The following is a 9,772-nucleotide window of genomic DNA, read 5'->3' as shown; positions in this document are numbered from 1 at the left end:
TTCTCTTCGCCATTTTTGGGGTTCTAGGGGTAAACTGCCCCTCGACTAGGTGATGTGTGTGGTGGACTTAAAAATATGAATTTTATGTGGGATATTTTTAATGCCACCCCTTGAGTTACCCTCTAGAATTAATGTCACGTCCTGAGTTATCCAATTTATTAATCAAACCCCCTATAGGTTGAAATACATCAAGAAGACAAGGGAATAAGGGTACCATTTCCAAAATTTTGCTTACATGCACAAGATATGCTTTATTTGCAAGATGGAAGACCTATTGATATGGTCTTCAACCCATAAGTAGTCCCTTCATGAATGAATGTATGATAGATATTTAAATGTTCACTCGGGCTAACAGGGGATTTGCTAGATAGATGTTATAGAATATCGCCTTTTGATGAGAGATATGAACAAGAGGTTTTGAGAGAAGAAACTATTAAACAAACAACAACACTTCTTATTGTTAAAAATCACACAGTTTAAGTGCTGACGTAAATAAGTCAAACTTTTTTAAAAGACAACAATAACCTTTAAAAAAAATATATTACACTCAATTCGTTTTTGTCTTCCTCTACCATCTATGACTTCTTCCTCTTCCAATCGTAAATCTTCATAAAGTTGGGAGATACAGCTCATAAATAGTACCTGTAAACTTAGAATATAGAGTAATATTGAAAATGGCTAAATAAATACTAAGACTATGAGTGTTTGTAGTAAAGGGTTTAACTTATAAATTGTGAAGCTCTAGCTATGACATTAATTTTATGGGTAACCTAAGATGTGGGACTGAAAAATTTTCATTGTATATTATATATGTAAAAGAAGGGAAATGAAATATTTCCCTTGGTTCCAAGCATTTGATTACATCAAAACAAAAACTGACATCAAGAGGGAAGGAGTGGAAAGTGACAATCAAGAACAAATAGAAAAGAGAATTCCATAGGATTTATTCTATTCCGAACGTGTAATGTCTACCGGATCTAATGCTTTGGAATTTGATAATAGTGTTGATATCAAGTGCATGTGAAAAACCCATAAGAATATTTAATTTCTATATCCACCAAGTTCATTTTTTTTTTTTTGCTTTCCTTTTTCTGGTAAAACCGCTAGTTCATATCAATATCCATGAAAATCAATATGAGAATGTTTATTTGATGAATTAAAAATGTAATGGACTAACAGAGGTAGGAAAATTATATTATTTCCAATGAAATTTCAAAATTGAATTGAACTTCTTTGGTTCACCGGACTAGAAGAATGAACAGTTTCTAAAGTTAAAAAACTTGTTTGCTAATGTGGTACTCTTTTTCTTCAGCTTTATGCCCAAAAAAAATATCCCATATTTATAAAGATAAAATTGTTATAAATAATATTTATTATGGATGTCCATTACCCCAAATAGATTGTACTTCTAATTGAAGATCTCAATTACCTCAGGATGCAATATTGGTGAAGATCACAACCATCTCATTACACAATATTGGCAGTCAATATTTCCATTCTATGCACCTTCTATCTTGGGCGGCAATCTATGTTTCCATATCAAGAATATCTTATTGTATGCAAGAATCATATATTGTATTTCCATATCAGAGTAGATGCTCCTTCTACTATAAATATGTAATGCACTCAACTGAATGAATTACTTCTGATTGAACTCATCTTGTCTTTCTTCTTTGTATCTAATATATTTTCTCTTTATTTTATAACACGTTATCAGCACGATTCCGCTCGAAGAACGAATCCGCTCGAAGTATTGCGTTTTGAAAAGAAAGACAATGGACTATGTATCATTATGTTTTCTATTCCAAAGTGAAAAGAATGATCGACCTCCTCGCACGTTTTGTAAACAATGGAGTTTACTTTGTCCATCTTGAAATGTAAGTGCATCATGATAAAAAGGTATGTGTTTTATTGAATCTAAGAATCAATCAAATAATAAGATTTATGTTGCTTTAACGATTGTGGTTTTATTTATTGTATATAGTGGTTGCTAGCTTTGCACCACAAATATTGTTAAATGCACCTGAGTTGCAAGATTTGAAACCGTAAATGAATACAGTTCTCGGATGCACATGAAGTTGCAAGATTTGAAGCGTAAATAAGTGCGATTCTGATGCACTTGAAGTTGCAAGATTTGAAACGTAAATAAATACGATTCACGAGATGCACATGAAGTTGCAAGATTTGAAACGTAAATAAATACGATTCGTAGTTTTTGAAATTAATTCTCTTTTGAAATTTTAAGGAGAAAATATTATTCATGAAAATATCCCACAAATTTTCAAGTTTCGATTTGTTGTTACAATAGTAATATTGTAAAAGGAGTTTTAAGAAATACTCGAATGATATCATGCCTATTTGTGGCTGAATAAAATAATGGACTATTAATGAAAAGTCATGAAGCTCGTCTTATTGGTTCTGTTCCATTCCCTGAAGTGAATGCAACAATTCATGATATGTCTGAAAGAAGGAAAAATTAAAATTATGGTCATGATGTGGAAGAGGATGAGACAAAAGACGGAATAATTACCGTCATTATTATGGAAATAAATAAGAGAATAATAAGGATTCTCAATATAACAATTCAAAGAGTGAAGATAATATTTCTTACCGATGTGGTATGAAAGCTATTAGACATGTATCCGTTATACTCCACAATATTTAATTAAGCTTTGTCAAGCCTTAATTAAAGAAATAAAAATAATGTGGAGATAAATTAGATTTTCCAAAATCATGATACTTGAACAATTTTTGCCTATAAAAGGAATGATTTTTATGGCCTCACAGATACTACATATTTAGATGCTGCAAACTTCTTTGAAGATAATAGTTGAAGATTTGATTATGTAATTATTTTCTTCAAATCTCATCTCATATGTTAGTTTATCTTAAATTTAATCTTTTTCTTCTATAATTTTTTTTATTGACTTTCTATATATCTTTTAATATATTTTGTTTCATTTTGATGAAGAATGTGAATATTCTCTTATATGCTGTAACGCATATTATCCTGAGAGAAAAATATACATATTTATCTTATTTGATGATGCAGAAGCCAATGTTCATATAAAATCGGTAGTACAACATTGATTGGAAGCTCCGGAAGAGCTAATCTATTATTATCTAGGAGATATTTTTTTTTTTTTTTTTTTTTTTTTTTTTTTTTTTTTTTTTTTTTTTTTTTTTTTTTTTTTTTTTTTTTTTTTTTTTTTTTTTTTTTTTTTTTATTTTTATTTTTTTTTTTTTTTTTTTTTTTTTTTTTTTTTTTTTTTTTTTTTTTTTTTTTCTTTTTCACATTTTTATACCAAAAAAAACAAAAAAAATTTTTTTTTCTTCCCTTCCTTTCCCAAAACCAAAGAACAACAGCGGAAATTTTTTTATATTTTTCGATTTTTTTTCCCCCCATTCCCCATTTTTCGCCATAATGTTTCGATGGGTTTTTTGGTCCAAATGAGTTGAAATTTGGTGGGTAGCCTAATTTGATGCCAATAAACACAATGGAATGGTTGGTTTTGCTTAAAAACTCACTTAAATTGGTGTTATGGATCGGCATATAATTGATTGTATATACCGGTAAAAGCGTAATTTTACAACCTTATTTTAAACAATTAAACTAACATAAATAAGCACAAAACTATTATATTAGTAAGAAAAATACAAGTATATAATAATACAAATACAACTACTCAATACCAAGTACTATGCCTTGGTGGATCCATGTCTTCCAGCTCTGTCTCCGTTGATAGTTGGGTACAAGGCCCATAGGCTACAACATTAAACTTCCGCTCCATTATTTTCTTGAAGTCATTCCAAGACATGTCATGCTGATGGTTGTTGACATACAAGGAAACCAGGCCTCTGTAGTTTTCATCATCCATGACGGTAAAACTACTCCCCTCAGGGGGGTAACGTGAACGGAGGTCTTCAATTGACATCGTAGCATCGAAAGGATATCGTATGTTGCCTCCAACATAGCGGTTCTCTGTGAGCCAAATGGAGGCATAAGCGGGACACCACGATGCTGATAACCCCAAACATCATTACCCCAACCACCATATGTCTTGCCTTCTGCGATGCCAAGCTCATGGAAGATCCATCATTATATCCATAGTGCGAACTCCTAGACGACATATCATCGTGTCCATAGCGAAGGGACACCATAGCCATAGCGGTGTGGAGCCTACGGACTCCTCCAAGGTCATGGACCCCATCACTCCCGACAACTTGTCCATCGGATCAAAATGGCCGTATGAGCCATATGATCGAGTATCATCACTATAACCATAGCCATACGACCCATACCCATGGTGGCCATGCATATCTGCTGCTCCCCCACAAAACTCCCCCTCCCTGCCGATTGTAACTCGTAGGGCGACCTCGATGAAGCTCACCACCATGATCGTCATCCGGGTGGCATGTGTGTATTGAGTCTCTCCGGTGTATCTCAGGGGGGATCTGTGCCTCGATAATGGAACATGATATCGTTCCTGTGCTCCTCCACCACCACTACCACCACCACCACCACCACCACCACCACCACGTCATCATCATCCCTCCGAGTATGATGGGGCCGGGAGCAAGGGTGTCATCTGGATCATCATCTTGCGTGCCGGGCAGCACCATCCAATCCTCATCCGCTGTGGCGGCAGCCGCTCGATGTACCTGCCCCTCTTGAGAAGCCATGTACTCATTTATATTAACTCCCGCAGCTTGAGCAATGATTGGGTCGGCCTACCTCCGGGCTGGTCTAACACTGGCTCGCCCCTATCCAACAACCAATCCGTGAGTGGATGTTGGTCATCTGCGATGAGCTCGAAGATATCATCGAGTGGATGTCCTTGTCTTGCCCATTGTTAGTATTTAAACGGGTGTTCTCTAATTTTAGCCTCATGTTGTAGTGACAAAACACAAGGTCATTCGGGCGTTGACTTCCCAGCCTATTCCTCCTCTGCGAGTGAATCATCCCAAAAGTACTCCAATTCCTCTCACACCCGAGAGGCGAGCAAGTGCGGGAGAGGATCCGCATTGCCACTCTTCGGAGGTTCTCTGCATCGCCCCCATATAGAATCCACCACTCATTGCATTATCACAAATAATGCAAGTTAATACTTTAATTCTTAACAAAAATCCTACTTGTATCACTTATATGTAAAATGTAATGTAAATGTAATCATGCATCTAACTTGGATCATAATTTTGTCGGTTTTGAATAGCGGAACTGAACCAAAGGTCCCAGTGCATCTCTAAAGTATTTTATCCGCAATAATTTGTATTGATGGTTAGCTAAATTCTTTCACAAATAAAAAGCAAGTACTAAGTTCTAAGTTTTTAAGTTCTTACCTCCATATGGCAATTTGATTGGACCGTTACGTTTGGCTCTAATTTCCCAATAACCTCCATACGGCACCGAGTAGGTCGACCGCAATCCCAAATTTTCGATGTGTCGATATTTTGGATTGAGATAATAGGCTGCATAATTCACAAACTCACGGTCAAAGAATTAATATTTACTACAAGTTACAAATTATAATAATAAGTAGTAACACGGACTAACTACTTACCCGCCCTATGCATCGGATGCATCGGATGAGCGGTCCATCTACTATCAACAATGTTCAAGTATGCGGCAAAACCTCCGGGGTTAGCTCTTTGGATTCTTGTTTTCATTCTCTCCAGGGCTGCATATATGTGCGGCATAGTGGGCCCCCCGAGGGAGGAATCAACCATACGTAAGACCTTTATTATAGGATCTAAGGTCTCCAACACAATTTTCACATTCCTCCAAAAGTCATCGAGGCGAGATTGTCGTCTGTGCGGTGCGCCCACTACTAGTCTTGAATTATCACAAACACATTAAGTTAGTAATAAATAATTAAATACTACATACTAGATATTCATATTTCATAGTATAAATGTATAAGAAGTTAACAACTTGTTAAATCAAATAGTAGAGACTATAGATAAAAAATAAATAAAAATACTTACTTTGATCCAACCCATGAGAACCACTCCTCGGTGAAAACATGGATCTCAAGCCCGACTTCCGTTCTCGAATACTGTTGAGGGCGATGAAATTCGTGGCAAATCTCGTAGGACCGGGTCGCACTAGCTCACCATGGCATGCCCTCATCATATTGAGCAACGGTATGATTGTAGATGAAATTTGTTACACCTTGGCCCTCTCCACTTGTGCTCTGGATAATATTGATCTTGCCGATGTCCTTTAACATGAGGTCGATACAATGAGCTGCGCAAGGTGTCCAATATAGGTTATATCCAGCTGTATTCATCAGTACCTCACCGGCTTTCTTGAAGTTGGCGCCATTGTCGGTGACAATCTGCACCACATTCTCCTTCCCAACTTCATCAATCACATCTGCAAAAGTCCAAGAATATACTGTGGTCTTTTGTGCGCGATAGCATCCACATTTTAGAAAGCAGTCTTTCGATCACAATACACCATAAAGTTGATGATGGATTTTCTTGTCGGACCGGTCCAGCCATCACACATAATGGTGCATCCATATGTCTCCCAAAATATTCTCAAATTACTGATGTACTCTTGCAGCTCCTCCTTCTCCTCGATCGGGAAAGTGGTCAACACCTCCTTAGGGGTAGGACCGGGATGTCCAGGACACTGCCTTAGCAATAGTGTCAACCATATTACTATAGTAAGGACCCTGTGCTGTATGTGCCGGAACCGCATTGTAGTACATCCACTTCGACACTACTTTCTTCACTTTCTTCGCCATCCCTTTCCATGCACCTGTGATCTTGGGCTGCTTAGCCCCCTTATTTCTGAAAATATCAGGATCTTGCTCTAGGATAGGATCCGACCTCTGTGGATAGTCACGTGGACGTGATCCCCGTACATCAGCCGTAGAAGGGACCCTCGACTCGTGATCTGCTGAACATACCACGTATACCACCCCTGTCCCTAGATCCAGATGCTCCAGCCCCTGATCCAGATGCTCCAGCCCCTGATCCAGATGCTCCAGCCCCTACAGGCCTAGAGGTACCAGCTCCTGTAAATCTAGCTCTGGCCCTCTCCTCCTCCTGGTACTGCATCGCCCTACTCTCAGCCATCGCCCGTCTAACATCCCTCTCCTCCCGCTCTCTCAAATCAACGGGATCAACCTCCTGATCAGAATCTGAATCAACTCTATAAGATGATGGTGCCCGCACCGCCTCATCCAATGCTTCATTTACCCTTCTCCTCTCTTGTTTCTTCTTCCCCTTGTCTTTCTCCATCTCCCTAACTGCCTTTCTGATATCCGCATTCACCTCAGTGCAGGTAGCCACATCTTTTGAACTACCAGTAATGTGAGCCTTAAACCTACTTATGCCACCGAAATTCAACTCCTTACCACGAAGTTGCATCTTGTTTTACTTTTATTTCCATCGATTGCAACACGGGATTGCCATGCGGGATCGGCCCTCCCCTTCCCTGCGGACGCCGCTCCACAGTGTGCATCCTTGTCCCCGGCCCACCGTGAACCTGCTCCTCTCCCACTACTAGACATGATAACGGTTGGTCCGTTGCAACAAAAATGATTTCACAAACAATTAAACAATACCAATATAATATTTTAAACAATATATAAATTTTTTCCGACAAAAGAAAATGCTACCATATCAAAACTGACAATGAAACCATACAAGAAGCACTTAAAAATAATTATATAGGTATTCTATAATTTTCTATAATTTTCAAAATCATTTTCCTTATTTATTCCTAATTGTTTCTCTTTTTTCATAATTATTTATATTTTATATTCATATTTTAATAAATTTCAAAAAATCAAAAAATTATTTATTGGGTCGAAAATTATTCCGACTCCGTGAGTTTGTAGATTGACCCATGGGGATCCACATATATTTTTTCAATCACAATGCAACACATATATCATGCAAAAAGCAAGCATTTAAAATGTATAAAAATACAATTTTTGAGCCCGAAAATAAATAAATAAATTACTTAGTGAAAAAAAAATTCGACTCCGTGAGTTTGTAGATCAGCCTATTGTATTCAACATATATTAATTTCATACCCATCCAACAATATTATGGCATGCATTTTCAAAAAAAATAGTTTAGTGAAGAACAGTTTACCTCTCGGATGAAAAACACCCGTTTGTGTGAAATCTCGCTTGATCGTCGCGAATAAGGCTATATCCGTCAAGAATGAAGTGAGTACTGCGATTTTATGTCGAAGATCGGACGAAAATATGGCCAAAACACCTAGAACTAGGAGAGAAAGCTCGGATGGTGTGGGTGAGGAGAGAGAAAATCAAACGAAATTCAAAAGATAAATAATGAAAAAATCCCAGCGAACCCGCATTTATCGCGAATTTCGCGAGAAATCGGCGAAATCTCGGTATTTATCGCCGATATGGCGATATCTCGCACACAAAAAAAAAAAAAAAAAAACAACAAAAAAAAACAAAAAAAATACATCCCCATACCCCCCCCCCCCCAAAAATCAAAAAAAAAAAACAAAAAAAAAAAAACACACAAACACCTCTCCCAAAGTAAAAAAAAAACTTTGAAAAAAAAAAAAAAAAACCACCACAAATATTTTTTTTATTACAAAAACCAGGGGACCCAACCCGAACAAATATGATGCGAAAATTTATTGAAAATTCAATTGTCATCCATTGAAGAACCAGAAGATTCTTCAATTAAGTGAATTTTCTTGTATTGTTTGTTCTCAAGAAATATTTATTATTAAATATTCACCAGCTAAAGTTGAGATTGAACATTCTACGTTTTTGAAACGTATAGAGGGTGAAATGTATGGGCCCATTCACCCATCATGTGGACCATTCATATAATATATGATTTTAATAGATGCATCTATAAAGTGGTCACATGTATGTTCATTATGAACTCGCAATTTGGTGTTTGCGAGATTGTTTGCTCAAATAATGAGATTAAGAGCATAATTTATGAATTATAAGATAAAGACAGTTTGTCTTGATAATGCTGGTGAATTTACATCTCAGGCTTTATAATTATTATATAACAACTGAGATCACAGTTGAATAGCATGTTACTCATGTTTATATCCAAAATGGTTTGGTAAAATTATTTATTAATTGTTTCCAATTAATTGCTAAACCATTGTTTATGAGAACATCATTTGTATGCATCAGGCCAAAAGGTTGTCATAAATTCTCCCTATTACAATTGGCTTATGGTTAGAAGCCAAATATTTCTCATCTTAAAATTTTTGGATGTACGGCTTACGTTCCAATACAAAGATGAGTCCCAAAATAAAGTTGGGAATATATGTTGGATATAAATCTCCTTATATAATTCAATATATTGCTAAGGATAGGAGATTTATATAATGCAATACTTGCTAAGTATTATTTTGATGAATTAGTTTTTCCAACATGAGGGGGAGAGAATAAACAGTTGGAAAAAGAGATTGATTGTATGCATTATCATTATCTCATTAGATCCTCGCACTGAGCACCTGTGAACTTGAAGTTCAAAGGATAATGCAATAAATATTATAAATCAACTGCCCGTTGCTTGACTCGCTAAGAGTTACTAAATCTCATATTCCAATTGTAAATGCTCCAATTAGAATTAATGTCCCAGCAGGACAATCTATCAGTGCAAATGAAATTAAACCACGTTTAAAACGTGGAAGATCAATCGGTTCCAAGGATAAAATCCTAGAAAATGAAAGGAGCAAATGATCAAGATGGTCATAATATGGAGACAATTGATTATGAAGATCCTGAAAACATAACTTTCTATA

This window comes from Hakea prostrata, chromosome 10, assembly GCF_041222555.1.
Source record: "Hakea prostrata isolate BN-2017 chromosome 10, UWA_Hpros_2, whole genome shotgun sequence".
Taxonomy (NCBI): domain Eukaryota; kingdom Viridiplantae; phylum Streptophyta; class Magnoliopsida; order Proteales; family Proteaceae; genus Hakea; species Hakea prostrata.
This window is presented reverse-complemented; position numbering follows the sequence as displayed.